At 34.6% G+C, this 14,658-nt stretch overlaps 1 pseudogene across 1 annotated transcript in view; it reads left to right on the top strand.

Moving 5' to 3' along the window:
- Positions 1-6,898, top strand: part of LOC145483762 (uncharacterized) — a 9,678-nt pseudogene extending 2,780 nt beyond the window's left edge. The window contains exons 1-2 of the transcript XR_014048956.1: positions 1-267; positions 2,978-6,898. The exon at positions 1-267 is cut by the window's left edge and continues 2,780 nt beyond it. The product of XR_014048956.1 is annotated as an uncharacterized LOC145483762 (transcript). The remainder of the gene's footprint in view (positions 268-2,977) is intronic.
- Positions 6,899-14,658: the final 7,760 nt, after the last annotated feature.

The raw sequence follows: 14,658 nt of genomic DNA, 5'->3' as shown, positions 1-14,658 counted from the left end.
TTTCAAAGTGTTTCAAAAGGGTTTCCAAAGGGTTTCAAAAGAGTTTCAAAGCGTTTCAAAAGGGTTTCCAAAGGGTTTCAAAGGGTTTCAAAAGAGTTTCAAAGCGTTTCAAAAGGGTTTCCAAAGGGTTTCAAAGCGTTTCAAAAGGGTTTCCAAAGGGTTTCAGAAGGGTTTCAGAAGGGTTTCAAAGTGTTTCCAAAGGGTTTCCAAAGGGTTTCAAAGTGTTTCAAAAGGGTTTCCAAAGGGTTTCAAACCCTCTGAAACCAGGTGAAGAAGCTAGTCATAAAAGGGGATAAGTGACGATTTTGGTTGCTTTTCTTTTTTCTTGCTCCAAATTAGCTGAATTTTTGCATGTGGTCTTCAATGTAATAGAAAAATGTGGTTCTGTATTTTTGTCGCTGGTTTTTGCTTTGTTTTCGAGTTAAAACGTAGGCAAAAAACTTGGCTTTTCCTAGCCATGTCTTTAGGAGTTTATTTGTTGAACAGCAAACAGGCAGACTGTTTATAGTGTATGAAGTCAAAACCAAATCCCACAGCATATAGAGCGGAAATCTGGGAACGGATTGTTTACACCGGTTATTGTGACGTGAACACAACACGTGAATCGATCGAGCGTCAAACAAAATGCCATCAAACAAAAAAGAGATGTGCCGTATTAGAGCTCTGTCAACTAATATCTTAAGCATTGTTTTAAAGTACCTTGTGTGCCTACCTGGTGGTTGAGAGGCATCATAAAGCCTCGATAAACCCGTAAGTCATCAGCACGTTTTAAAGAATCAAAATGTGTTCTGAAACTTCGAAGGCAGCTGATATACCGTAATCGTGTTATCGGCGTTCGAAGTCAGATCGAGCCAGGTAGCAAAGTCCAAGAGCAGTTCTTGCCCAAGAAAAATACCCTCTGGTGAGTTGTGGCCCATTTGCCAAGCGTTGCTAGCGTCAAAGTTTGGAAAGCGAGAACTGGTTTTAGACTTATAAAATTTGTCTTGTATCGACCGCCATGTCTTCCCGCACACGAGGTGTAAAGACCCTTCCCGGCATGCATTGCGATTACGTTCTGCGGACGTTTCTCGAACTGGTAACTAGATTTAAACATAATAATGGCCAGCAAGTGGCGATCGATTGTAACAGATCTGTGATCCAGTTTGCGTTGATTTTATTTCAAATCGGCATGATTTGTAGTGTTTTGAGCTTCTGGGATCAGGGGACATGCAGATGTATGGAGACCCGTACGTTGCGCAGAAGGGTTAATCTGTTAATCTGTCAGCCCTATTTATAGAGCGTTTTCACGTGGAGTCATCAAATTCTTAAATCCAAAACTAAACAGCCGCCAAAGTTGTTGTCCTCATCAGGCATAAGAGGTACCAGCGCATTTTGAACTTGGAAGTTATGGCAGTGTGTGACATAAAGCTACGATCGCGTTTGTTGAAAACTATGTTTTATCTCGTGATTTCTTAGCCATTGAAGACGTTGCCGTATTTGAAAAAGTGTTTATTGAAATGTTTATTTGTTTCATTTTATTTTTATTTACACCTTTTTTTGACCTGAAATCAGCATTTTTGAGCTTATACGTTGCGTGAAATTACCATTTTCAGGAGCCCATCATGGGCTCCTACCATTTTGCTGTTTTCTAAGTGAAACCAACATCCTTGCCGTCACGCGTTAACGCGAAATCAACATTTTAACCTATTTAGACCTGAAATCAACATCATTGAGCTTATGCGCTGCGTGAAATTGACATTTTGCTGGTCTCTAAGTGAAACCAACATCCTTGCCGTCACGCGTTAACGTGAAATCAACATTTTAACCTATTTAGACCTGAAATCAACATCATTGAGCTTATGCGCCGCGTGAAATTGACATTTTGCTGGTTTCTAAGTGAAACCAACATCCTTGCCGTCACGTGTTAACGTGAAATCAACATTTTAACCTATTTAGACCTGAAATCAACATCATTGAGCTTATGCGCTGCGTAAAATTGACATTTTGCTGGTTTCTAAGTGAAACCAACATCCTTGCCGTCACGCGTTAACGTGAAATCAACATGTAAACCCTTTTTGACCTGAAATCAACATTTTTGAGCTTGTACGTTGCGTGGAATTGACATTTTGCTGGTTTCTAAGAGAAATCAACCTCCTTGCCGTCACGCGTTAACGTGAAATCAACATTTCAACCTTTTTTGACCTGAAATCAACATTTTTGAGTTTATACGTTGCGTGGAATTGACATTTTGCTGGTTTCTAAGAGAAATCAACCTCCTTGCCGTCACGCGTTAACGTGAAATCAACATTTCAACCTACTTAGACCTGAAATCAACATCATTGAGCTTATGCACTGCGTAAAATTGACATTTTGCTGGTTTCTAAGTGAAACCAACATCCTTGCCGTCACGCGTTAACGTGAAATCAACATTTAAACCTTTTTTGACCTAAAATCAACATTTTTGAGCTTATACGTTGCGTGAAATTGACATTTTGCTGCTTTCTAAGTGAGATCAAAGTCCCTGCGGTCGCGGCGGGCCGATCCTTTGTTATGATAAACCGAGGCGAGACTTCGACTTATAACAAAGGCTTGGCTTGGTTATTATAACAAAGGATCGGCTCTGTTTATCATAACAAAGGCCCGGCTTTGTTTATTTGCAGCCTCAGCGGGAAAAGGGCGTTAGGTATTTTAATCAAAAGTGAACTTTGTCGAAAATGCTCCAAATTTTGCACAGAGTTTTGTTTAGGTATGTTTAGCAATGTCCCGTAGTTTTTGCGCTAAACCTTGCTTCGTTTTCAGGATATTGTGTATGCAAAAAACCACTCGGTTTTCCTAGCGGCGTCTTTATAAAGCGAAGCAAAAACCAGCGGCAAAAATACAGGAACACGTTTTTCTATTATATTGAAGACCACATGCAAAAATTCAGCTAATTTGGAGCAAGAAAAAAGAAAAGCAACCAAAATTGTCACTTATCCCCTTTTATGACTAGCTTCTTCAGGTTTCCAAAGGGTTTCAGAGCGACCTCAAACCCCCTGGAAAACGTTTTTGTGGATAAGACGTGTTTTCGTATGGAGGGTCACATATATGAAATCTTATTGTATTAAACAGAAAAAAGTAACTGATTGTGTTCCTGGTAGTGAAAAATGTGTCACAGCCAAAAATGGAAGAACTATGATGAAATGCACTTGTGCCAAATGTAGAATAACTAAAACTAAATTTGTGACATCAAAAAACTAATTGAGCCCTCACAAGCGTGGGGCAATATATTTCGACCAATGGATTTGGGTTACGAACTTCCAAACCTGACTGACCAAGTTGAAAAAAGAATGAGAGGAGATGGTACATTGAGCACTGTGGCAGATACTGATACTGAATTATTTATCAGTGTAGGGAGTTCCTTATTTGGCTAAGAAAGGTACAGAAGCTGGAAGATATGCTTCTGAATTCATGAGAAATCCAAAATTGCAAAAGAAAGCAATAAATTATGTGATTAATAAAGCAACTCCTGTTATTCAAAAAGTTGGATCTGAAGCGATCAATCAATTATCAACAAAAGTGAGATCAAATTACAAATATGAAACGGATAGAATGGATCTTGATGCTATGTACAAAGGTGGAGAATTAATAACCTTCATCGATAAAAGTCAGAAAATAAAACAAGGAGATTTAATCGATTCTTACAATGAGTTCAAAGAAAAATACCCATGCATCAAAAATTGTTGCTCACAATTTAACTGAAAAAATTTCCCAAAAGGTTTAACTATTAATGATGGTGGTATGATTGTTCAAATGTATGGTGATTATATTGAAGACAGTTTCAGAAATGGAAAAAAGTATTGATTCCTGCCAATACTTTCACAAAAAAGGGTGTAAAAATTGTTCCCATTGGTAAACAAGGGTGAACAAAAATTTCCAAAAGGTACAGCCATAAGAAATAAAAAGAATTTGACAAAGCGTATCCAAATGCCACTGCAGAATCGGCACAAGAAATGGTTAATCAACATTTTCCAGCTGGCATGACTACAACAGAGTTCAAAACACTAGTTGAAATGTTTGATGATTACATCAGTGATAGTTTCAAAGAAGGCTGTAGTTACATCATTGGAAAAGGATTTGATACTTGTAAAGCCATTGGTAAACTACCAAAACCTAAAGCCGGTTTTACTCCTGGAAAGAACAAATACATGGGACTATATAATCCACTTGAAAAACAGCTTGAATATGATAAAAACGCTGGTGAGATTACTTAATGACGTGTACAACTGTACAATAAAGTGGATGGAATAGCAAGTCATCATGATATTTGTTATGACATGGGTAAAAACAAAGGAGATTGTGATCGACAAATGGTTAAATCGTTTGATGAAATTCCATATGGTGAAATGCCAAAATAGGAATCAACAGCACGATTCTTGATTGACAAAAAACAAACACTAGGTCTTGGTGTTGCAAAAAACTGAAAAAACCATTGAGTAACTGGCAAGAAAAATTAGCTGATGAATTACATAAACCAATAAAACGTAACTTTACTTGACAGTGTGTAATAGTCAATCATATTGATGAAATATGGTGTTCTGATTTAGTCGAAATGCAACAGTTTAGTAAATGGAATAAAGGCTATAGATATCTTCTCATGGTTTCAGACATGTTTAGTAAATATGGTTGGAGTGTTCCATTGAAGGATAAAAAAGGTGAAACTGTAACTGAAGCATTTAAGGTCATTCCGCTGAAATAGAACCTGCACTGAGATTTTTGTGGAACTTTGCCTATCGATTGGTTATATTAAAGGAACTTAAATTTTGAAATAAAAATGAGGGGTCCCCATGTTCGTTTAGTGGCAAAAGCACCTTGTTTATATCCATATAAATCCTTATAATAGCACCATGATTGTCGTCACGATTACTTGCTAAAATCACGTTTCCGACGATTGCTTTTTGTTCTACACTGAGAATTGGTCCATATTTAGTTTACACAGAGAAATTTATTACTCGATTCAAAACAACAGAAAAAAAAGATAGGTCACCATACTCATTTGCGAGAAAATGACGATTTACCTCTATTGCGAGGTCCAGCTGTACAGAAAAAGCCGCCATTTTTTAATGCACGTGCGCTAATCATGTGTGAAATTATGCGCAGTAGGGATGCGCAATGCAATACTGGGGAATGACCTTAAAACGATTTTCAAAGAAGGTAGAAAACCACAATATTTATGGTTGATAAGGGTAAAGAATTCTATAACAAACACTTGAAAGAGTTATTGGATAAAAATAAAACATGTATTCCACTAAGAATGAAGAAAAATCATCTGTTTGTGAAAGATGGAATAAAACAAAAACTAAGATGTGGAAGCAGTTCACTGTTCAAGGTAATATGCAGTATTTAGACATTCTACCCAAAATATTAAAACAGTACAATAACACCAAACACAGTTCAATTAAAATGACACCAACAGAAGCCAGTAAAAAGAAGAATGAAGGAATTGTGTATTTTCATCTGAATGGTAATACAGAATCAAGGATGAAATCCCTTCAGTTCAAAGTTGGTGATAAAGTCAGAATAAGTAAGTACAAGAGAAAAGTATTCGATAAAGGATACACCCCAAATTGGACTGAAGAAGTATTTAAAATTGATAAGATCCAATATATGAATCCAATCACTTACAAATTAAAATACCTCAATAATGAAGAGATAAAAGGCAGTTTTTATGAACCTGAATTATCTAAAGCTAACCAGGATATATTCAGAATTGAAAAAATCATCAGGAAAGATCATAAGAAAAAACAAGCTTTACTTAAGTGGAAGGGATATACTGATGACCTTAACAGTTGGATACTATTGAAGGATTTGAATAACGTATAAATGTTAATTGAGTAATGTATATTAGCGACATTACTCAGTTGTAGTAAAAATACTACATCTTTTTTTTTTGCTAGTCATTTAGCCAAAAATATTGTTTCTGGCTATTGCATTTTTTATTATGAAGAAATCTGGAACTATTTTTTAAAGTTTTACTACACTTTGGACTTATAAATTCTTTATTTAACCATTTTTTTTGACGTTTCTTTTTTTCTTCATCAGACATTTTCAGTTTTATATTAGCTGATTTTTTGTAATCAAAAGGTAGATCCTCTTTTTTAACATATTTGAAAGTGTATGAATTTCCTTCTTTTTTAGAAATGCCGGTTTTTCACTGTTCCAGCATTAATACCCAAATGTTGATTTACTGCATACATACTATTGTAATATGTCACCTCTTTCGTTTCACAATTCACTGCTTTCACATATCTTTTATTTTGATGGTTATATTTAACGAACGTATAATCACGTTTCTTGGCTGATTTTTAGCTATTTTGTTGTGGTGTCATGAGTTGTATATTACATAATCTGTTATCATCTTTGATATCATTGATATGATCAATTACTTTACTGTCAGGAATCAATCCATTATAATATTCCCATATGAATCAATGAATGTAATAACATTTACAACCATTTTGTTTATGTTTTCTAACATTTAATTGGAGACTATTATCATTACCTTTGTGAGGTACTCTTTTAATGAAAAGGATTATATTTCCATTTTCATCAGCAGCATATAAATCATAAACTGGATGAATTTTAAACTCAATACTATTTATTACAATCTTACTCATTAAAATATAATGTAGTGACATCTCTTTAACAGTTTTCATAAAAAAATTTTTCAAACCATAAACGTTTTAAAAAATAGAATGGTATAATATATATGGAGAGTAAAAATGAATTATGGTACTGTTCTGTTCTGTTCTGTTTGTTTGAACAATAAAGATTACAAAATAGGTGGAAAGCATAATCATCTTAATACTCAGCTACAACAAAGAAATAAAGATTTTTTAAAATTGAAAAAAGAAAAAAATGAAAAACCAATAAAATTTTGTGATGAAATAGAATATAGAAAATTATATTGAATTAGATTTTTTAAAACCAATGCATATGAATGTATGCCATCAAACTTCTGCTGAAGTTACACTTGATTTTATTGAAAATAAAATTTTTGATAGACTATCTTTTGAAAAAATTAATTTTGATTTTATAATGTCTGTAAGCATAAGAGTGTATACCATTTTTTCGTATATCTTTTATCATCAAAACATGATAGTGAAACTTTGTTTAATTCATAAGATCCTATTATGTGATGATCTGATCCTATTGTTCTCATCTTATGACAAATTTGTTCTCTATTGAAGAGAGTATTTTTATAGTCAGTATGATTAATGTTCTTTTTAATCGCAATTTTTTTGACTCCTTTAGCAGTCTTATTATTTTCTCCATTTTCTTTGATGTAAGAGTACATTTTGCTTCGAAGTCCAACAAATTCTGTTATTATTTGGCTAGCTGCTTCACCTTTGAACTCACCAATAACTTTCTTATTAGTTTTATCATAGAATTTACTATCTTCTGGATAATCAGAATTATCAAACTTACTTTTATTTTTCCAAAAGTCCTTGTAAACATCTTTTGTTTCAATTTCATATGTTAAACTATCCGTATCTGTGAATAATAATGAAATCTGTGAATAATAATGAAAATCATACATTAATGTTTTTGATATATCCAATATGGACAGTCCTATATATGCCAGTTTATCCAATTTTAATGTTTCTTTGATTTTGTGAATGGCAACTAAATTTTCATTGAAAATTTTTGATGATACAGAAGTTGGTTTGCTTGCTAATTTAACATGTTGTTTCTCATAAGTTACTTATCTAACATCCACTCTTTTTCTCAAATTCTCCATAATTTTCCCAAATACTGAATTATTCATAAGTTTAAAAAATTCTTTTTCAAATGAATTTTTAGCATTTTCCCGTTTTTCAGTATTAAAATCAATATACCGTTTCAACCATGCTGATTGATTGAATTTAAGAACTCTATGCACTTTTGTCAATTTTAATCCTAAATCAAGATACAATTGTAAATTTTGATAATGTAGTAGGTATTTTTCTTTATTATTTAATGTAGGTATTAATTTATGAACTTGACCAATAGATATATGGAACTTGTCTCTTATCCGTTTACAATAATCTGAGAGCATATTTTGTTACTTTTACTTGTTCAGGAGCTAATGGAAATCATTATGCAAATCGTGTAATTCTTTTGGATATTCTAAATCAACTTCTAAAATCAATCCAGTTTTACTATCTTCTGCATACTTAGCTAAATTTGTTTTATTTATTTCATTTTGCGACATCCATCTGAAATTGCCAGTCGGGAGATATTGTGACGTTGCAAATCCGTAGAGATTATTAGCATCAAGATACTTAACATTTTGGAGGTTTTGTTTTATCATAATCTTTCATGTGCTTATTATTAGCTTCACCAAATCTGTGAGCAATATAACTTGTTCCTCCTCTCATTCCCTTTTCAATAAATTGAAACATGTTAATATCGTTCATCAATTCCAATTTAATGTCAGTCATTTTGAGCACTGAATCCAAGGATAATCCAGGTGAAGTAAAATAATGAGCTGGATATAACTTATAATATTCAAGACATGTTTTTCTGAAGTTTTCAAATACATCTGCTAATAACAAAATATCACTTGTTAAATATAGATCATGATACTCTCCCATATTCTTGAGATGAAATCCTTATAATCATCATCAGATATGTTCATCATTGAGAATACTGTAAAATACTTCTTTTGTAGGTAACTCAGTTTCATTGAATTTTTCAAATGAATCCATATAGTCATATGGATAGACACCTTTCTTTGACATTAGATCCAGTGCTTTTCCTTTGAAGATTTCAGATGTATATTTTAATGATTATTTTGGCAAATTACTCACTAGTTTATCAAGACTAGAACTCATAAATTGAAAACTATCAATAAATACTAGATTGTGACCTAACATAAAAGCCATGTACTTTTCCGTATTACTTGGAATAACATTAATGGTCAGACAGTGCATACAAAAATGCTTTCTCTCTTTGTGTTTAGTTTTGTTATACATGAATTTGTGTAAGTCTTTAATCAAAAGGTAATGTTTGTTTTCATCTTCTGTTATTAGTGAAAGGTTCATCAAATTATCAAACTTTTCTTTTGAAACGTAAATAGGGAATAGTTGTTTTGCTTCATATCCAAATATGTTTATTTTGATATTGTTTGGTTTTTCTACTTTGTTATACTGTTTTTCATCAACTGGAAATTCAATACCTGAATAGTCTAAATTGCTAATCATTTCTCTGTCTGACTTCTTAATCCTCTGTGCATCTTTCTCTCGTGTATTTAAATGCCTAATATAACACCAGCGAAAAGCATTCATCATCATTTTTCATGTTTACTAAACCCTTTTTGGAGTTTCTTAATTCTTTTGGAAGTTGTATATATGATGAACCCTTTACTGGATTATACTTGACTATATTCAAATGTTTGTGGACTGATTCTATTACCCCCCCCCCCCCGATCCTTCTGATAACCATTGTGAAATCTTTCTGACTATTTGCTCTCATGCTAATTTCATTATTTCTTCAATTTCAATATCATTTGTAATTGTTAAAGTCTTACTGTTGAAATAAGCTGTTTTGTATATTGTATTTCTATCTTTTGGTTTTTTAAAAGTTATTTTCGGTATTTCAACCAGGTTTAGTCCTTTAATTTTATTTAATACACATTTGAGATTTGATCCATTTATTAGTGCTGTTTAACTGTCCTAATGGGTCTTTTTGGTTTTTAATGTCAACTCCATGAGACTTAACAGCACCCTCGAGAGCTTTGTTGAGTTTTGTTACTTTAGTCCTGGGAGCTGCTACAGGTTTGTAATTATCACTGAATTGAGGCAGTGGAAGAATTATTTTAGTCCAGGGAGGTGCAACAGGATCTCTAAATCGAGGCGGTGGTGGTATTATTTTATTTTCATACTCAGTAACCAGTTGTCTGACATTCTTTCTTGTTCTTGGAACTCCAATTGGTTTATTTTCTTTTTTCAGTGACAACTCAATTAGCTGCTGTTTTGATAATATACCTAGATTATTTCTATGCATACTATTGTATGATAACATTCTTTTAGATAGTTTTTCCATACTACTAGATGAGATTATTTTTTCACCCTCCATAATAATATATGTCAATTTCTCTTAAAGCTTTTTTCAAAAAAATGATTTTCAAGCCTCTCAGAGACACTAGGGTAAAAAACAGTTATAATTTTAATTTTATAAACTTAAGGTAAATGGTTCATAATATTGAAGCTATGATGGTAAGATGGTCTGTGATTTTAATTTTATGGTGATAAAATGGTCCATGATTTTGAAGCCATGATGGTAAAATATGCTATGATTTTAATTTCATGACCATTTTGTGATTGTTATAAGTGCCACTGAGGGGTGTTAAAATACATTATTTTTTACAAGTGCTTCTGCAGGGTGTGAAAATTAATTGTTTGGGTCCAAAATTGTTGCTGAGGGACGTAAAAAGTCTACTATCATTCACAAAAATCTTCAAAATTGTGAACAATTATTCACATATCACTCGCTTGATTCAAGACGCCTTTATCATTCGACCAGCTGAATCAAAGACTTGATTGATCCTTGGAAAAGATCACACATTGTAGAGAAGAGGCAAAGTTAATTGTGACTGAAAACCCTTCACTCGAAATGGTCTCATTCAACCCAGTTGAATTCTTCAAACAGTTAACATCATTTCAAGACCAAAGTCTGTTGCAGTTTGAAGATAACGCAGAAGCCCTCACGAAGATGTTAGATATTGCGGCAAAAGCCACAAAGCAAGAAATGGAACGAAGAATCAATCAGAGGAAGATTGATAAGCTACATGAGAAAATTGCTCTGAGAATTAAACTTCAGAGCAAAAATCAAGCATCAAAGGCAAGAAAGCGAAACTGAAAAATAGAGTCTGTTTGAATGAAAGTCAAGGATCTTCACTGGAAATCACAGACCATTAGGTTCGTTTTATTGAAAAATTACATGTAATCATTAATTCTTTAGGTTTACGAGGGATCCTAGCTTTCTTTGATATTCTTTCTTTATCTCTTCTTTCAGAGCTTTGACATCAACAGATGGTTTACTTGCTTCACTCGCATTCCTTCTCAAACCTTTCATGATTCCATACTGTTTAACCTCGCGAAGAATCAAGTCAAACTCCATGTCAGAGACATAGTTATCATTAGATGCTTTTGAATTTAACTTGTTGATTGAAAGATTTGACGATTCAACGAGAGAGATAGTCTTCTTGTGTTTTGTTACCTTTTTATTGAGCCTTCTTCCCTGCAGTGATGAAAGTTGAAATGAATCCTGAGAGAGCAGCGACACTGGAGCGAGGAGCACCAACTATGAGGCTGATTCCACTCAGGGAGACTGTGAGACCCCTGGATGATAAAATGGTGGCCGTCACTCCAGACAGAGTGGCCACGGTGTGAGCAATTGAATTGGCACTTTTACATTTTTTCGATACCTGTTGGTAATGAGAATTTTCATTCTTGAGTTCTCTCTGACAATCATAAATCTTTTTCAATCTGAAATCGCTCACCCTTACATCACTCGCATTTAACTTGGGATAAAGTGAGGGCAAGCTTGGTGTTGGAATAATATGATCATATTTTGATCTGACAGTTTTTATACAATTTCTATTTTGAACCTTAAAGGGAGTCCATTGAAATCGATTAAATCACCATTCTCATCAGTCACTTTAATTTTCATGGAAGTGATATGAGTAAGGTTTTTTATTTTTCTAATCACTACCTCACCTTCTGGGGAATAAGTCACTCTTTTGAAAGGTCCTCCTGATAAGTTGAAACATGCTAAGATATTAGAAGGAGAAGCCTTGCTTTACTCCTTTCAATTGAATAGATTCTCTTCTCGATCAATGAGCAAATAAAACTGATCAAAACTAAGACGATTATGAGCAAGCCAGACAGGTTATTACATTCAAACACGTCAGTGAATAACTTCCATTTTTAGGTCATGAATTATTAATGAGTCTGAAAACTTGGGCAAGTGGGGAAGTGGCTCAGGCAAGCAATATTTCAGAGTTACTTGCCCAAAGGGCAAGCTGGAATTCAAATATTTTTCGAGCCCTGTAAAGAGTTTAAGATTTTTGTGACCCAACTAATTACTTCACAACAAAGTTCAGAAATATTTTCAGCGACATCGTGATTTTCCATGAATCGGGTAAAGAATTGAAGAAATGGTTGGCAGGTCCCAACATGATTTATTGGACGCAACAATTAAATTTTGCATTTTGGTGAGCCACGACCGGGTGTGTAATTAGTAGTACATCATTTCTGATGTTTCACACTTGTTTCACAACGAGAAGGATTTTAAGGGAAATGGGAGGGATTTCGACTCAATCTGCATTTCCTGGAGATTCGACTTTCAGTCAGACAAATAATAATTATTACATCCCTCATATAAGAGAATGTGCGCTGAATTTGGAATCAGTACTTCCACGGATTTCTGTTTTACTGTCAAGAGCGTCAAACCGTGACCACCTGACTAAGTTTTTGACATCTTTTTGACAGGTTTTCGATTAGTTTGATGGGTTTTATGGCTTCTGGTTGCTGTAAACTACCAATCAGAGGCCTTAAAAATCAAAGTCACGATATCAAAGCCGGCGCGCTTCATTCAGTTCAGTTGCAAAAATATGGCATTGCAGGTAAAAGTAGATTATGGCGGGGAAAGATTTGTGACATTTCTACTGAGAAATGTTACATACGAAACCCTGCTTCAGACCATACAGAGGAATTGTTCACCTCTTGCTCACCTTGGTCAAGATTCTATCAGACTTCGCTATAAAGATGAAGATGGAGACTTTGTAAACATCAGTCCAGACAATCCTTTTGCTTTTTCTGAAATGTTGCGAACGGCAAAGCAAGTAGGCGATCAAGACTACAAAAAAACTACATCAAGGCCCACGAGGTGAATTCCCCAGTTCCATAAAAAATGAGAAGGCTTGACTGTGGTGGATTGTCAACTTCTGCTGCTTTCAGTGGCGGCAAGTTAGAGCCAAAACAACTTACCTACAGAGCTTTGGTGCCAGTTGCCACTTCAAAAGCACAAATTACAATTCCGTGTTCTACAGTAGCCAGGGAAGAATCAGAATTGGATCTGAAGGAAGAGTAACTAAAGGAAAATCTCACTGTCTTGCAAGTGCAGCTATCAACTGCAAGAGAAGAATTGAACAATCTGACACAAGATAAACAGTTTTTGTCACTGTCCAGTATTTGAGCACGAATGTGTAGTTTGCCACATCGCTGGGCACACAAAAACCACCTGCAAGAATGAGCCTTGTACTAACATGAGCTGCAAGGTAAGAGAGAAACATCCAGAACAAAGAGCAAATATACAAGAGCTACAGTGTACAATAAAGAATCTTGAACAACAAAGTGCAGACGAGGAAGCTAATATCAAAGGTCTCAGGAATGCGCGTGAACGGGCCAAATAGTCATTTTTTGCCATAATGCAACTGAGATTACGAGCCCAAAATCTCATCAAATATGCAAGTGGGAAACGTCTTCAGTTGGATCATGATTTACTTGCTCTTCAAAGGGCACTGAACAATAGAGTTCCCAAATGGTGTGTGGAGGACGATTGGCAACTGCTGAAAATTTTGGAACAGTTCCAAAATTCTCAGCTGAAAGCACTGATGCCTCACAAAGATATAAGCTAGAGCACAAATACTTGTGCAAGTTCTCCAAGACAGCGGTGACATTACGGATTATTTGTTGCAATATTTTCGGCTTTATTAGACTGCTTTTGTTGAGTTACAAGTTTTGTTTTCACGAAGAAAAATACATGATCCCTCTTTCCAGTAACTCGATGCGCTCTACTACACAGTAGTGACTGTAACTGTGAGCTGATGAATCTCGATGTTCTGTTGATACTGTTAGTGTTGAGTTTTCCTTTAAGTGTGTTTTTACAGCATTTAATCAAAATAATCTTGGTTTGTATCTTACTGTAAGTAGATTATCCCATTATTTATAACGTTCTGTTCATTTACTTTATTCAGGTGCGCATAATTGCATTTGGAAAGAGCAGACACGGGTGTCTTTGATGTTCTGTTTCTTGGTCTGAAAAGTTATGAATGTATAACGTACTAGTTATTCAGAGGTAAAACTGATCATGGTAGAATTACTCAATGAAATAAATTAAGGTTTTTGTATTCTGGTTCTGATTTCATACACTTCATAAGGAAACCAACACAATGTCAGACAGTCCAGCGTGCAGAAACAAAATGAATGGAATGTATGCTTATAAACAAATGCACACAGGAGGAAGAAACAAACCTATAAACCGGGAACCCAGCTCTAGTTCTTTACAGCCACGTTCTGTGTACATCTTCAACCTTGTCTTTTGAAGTGCTGATTGCAATGGGCCAATCACAAACGCTGAAGACTGTTGTTTATTTCATGTTTATGCAAATAAATGTGTGGCTGGGTCCAGATGGTAAACCAATTGGTGGCACAGGAAGGCTTACAAAAAGCAAAATAGATCAACTCCAGGTCTATTATGGGAGGGCCACATGAAACAACACACACGATATCCAATCAATGCAAAATGCTGTCAAGGCCATATGGTTCCACACACAATCAACAGATGACAACCCGGACTATGACTTGTGCCCCCTGGAGAAAAGATATCTGAATGAAATTTTCAGTGTGTTTATTATGAATAGATCTATGCAATGAC

The sequence above is a fragment of the Orbicella franksi genome, chromosome 4 (assembly GCF_964199315.1).
Source record: "Orbicella franksi chromosome 4, jaOrbFran1.1, whole genome shotgun sequence".
Taxonomy (NCBI): domain Eukaryota; kingdom Metazoa; phylum Cnidaria; class Anthozoa; order Scleractinia; family Merulinidae; genus Orbicella; species Orbicella franksi.
Note: the sequence above shows the minus strand (reverse complement) of the source record. Positions and strands in the feature narration are given on the sequence as shown.